Here is a 1,721-nt window from a genome sequence, read left to right on the forward strand (position 1 = left end):
GTGAAGCACTATTGAGTCTGATCAGTAACTGAAAGACGACCGTGCAGACCTCTTCCTTGGCTATAGTCACATCAAAAAGCCTAAATTAATAGGCTCTCTTTCCCTGACAATGGTATACTATAGTAATTTAGGTCAACTTAAAGAGCAAGTCACAATAAAGTGTTTAGTCTGTCATGAACGATAACCGTTTTCTTTGAAAGCTTACGTTTTCTTTTACCTTATTTCAGCCCTTTGTACGGTATAACTGATGACAATCAAAAAGGAAAAATTACTTTTATTTATTTATCTTTTTATATACAAAAAGATACACTGGATTATGTTAATACAGGTTTTGATGATTAATTGGTTCATTTATGAAAGGCCACCTACACGCAGAGCATTTCGGGCAAGTCTTAAAACTAACATTTAGAATGCTAATTTAAAATCGGAAGTCAATATTTAACACATGCCAATAAATATAACACTACCAAGGGATATACACACCGAAAGATGTATCCCTCTTCTCTGTGTATAAATATATATTGATAGTTTACTTTAATCCTGGACTATATACAGGAATAAAGCATATTTGCTATTGTGGTGGCATTATGTTATCACCCACCCGAGCCATTGATAGGCTATAAGCCCAAAACCCATACAAAATAACACCAGATAGGGGAAAAGGATGTATACACCGAGGGATTTACCTAGTTGTTTACGATTCAGCTACTGGGAACAAAAAAGTTCCAAGTAGCACGGGCTATGGTGAGCCTATAGTGGACTTACCCGGGACATTAGCGGGGCTGTAACTGTTTACCCAGCTTAACGGAGAGTATACGCTGAGTTTACTTTATTTCTGGTTATATCCAGGATTAAAGTATAGTTGTTGGTTGGTCAGAATAAACGTTAATAACTCTCCAGAGGTTGATAAGCCTTAAACCCAACAGCAACCCAAAATTATACTTAAAGTATACCCCCCCCCCCCATCTCTACTTGTATATACAAAGAGAGTTTACTGTAGTCCTAAATTATATATGTTCAAGACTTAATGTATTGGTAGGTCAGCTAATAATTATAATTTAGTTATAAAAAATACAAAGGATTGGATGCAGTTGTTACTTCTAATATTTACAGTTGAGGACCATTCAGGCTTGTTTGCATTTACAGTGTATATTTAGAAAATTGCGTTAAGCTACTATAATTACGCATAGCGTTTCAGATATTAAACAAAAACAATTTCCCGTGCCGGGAATCGAACCCGGGCCTCGCGGGTGAGAGCCGCGTATCCTAGCCACTAGACAACACGGGATACTGTCAGTTCGCCGAGGTAAAATAAGGAGCCTTTACCAATTGAGGTACATTTCTGTTTTAATATTGTACAGTAAAGGCAGTGAGTTGAACACTGCGAGATACTACGATGAGGAAATTAGATTTGTTTTACTTTTGAATAAAATATATGCTGAGATGTACTGGAAAAGGCTGCAGGCACATAATGGGATCACGAACTGAATCCCAGTTTCATGTACCTAAATTCACCTGAAGGCGTGAATCATTCTGTTAGTTTCGACGGGGACAGTAAGAACATAAGAACATAAGAACAAAGGTAACTGCAGAAGGCCTATTGGCCCATACGAGGCAGCTCCTATTCTATAACCACCCAATCCCACTCATATACTTGTCCAACCCGTGCTTGAAACAATCGAGGGACCCCACCTCCACAATGTTACGCGGCAATTGGTTCC

The 1,721-nt window shown here is 38.2% G+C and overlaps 1 non-coding gene across 1 annotated transcript; it reads right to left on the reverse strand.

Annotated features, from left to right (window-relative positions):
* Positions 1 to 1,216: 1,216 nt before the first annotated feature.
* Positions 1,217 to 1,288, reverse strand: TRNAE-CUC (transfer RNA glutamic acid (anticodon CUC)). Its single transcript has one exon. It is a non-coding gene; the product is annotated as a tRNA-Glu (tRNA).
* Positions 1,289 to 1,721: the final 433 nt, after the last annotated feature.

This window comes from Procambarus clarkii, chromosome 24 (assembly GCF_040958095.1).
Source record: "Procambarus clarkii isolate CNS0578487 chromosome 24, FALCON_Pclarkii_2.0, whole genome shotgun sequence".
Taxonomy (NCBI): Eukaryota; Metazoa; Arthropoda; class Malacostraca; order Decapoda; family Cambaridae; genus Procambarus; species Procambarus clarkii.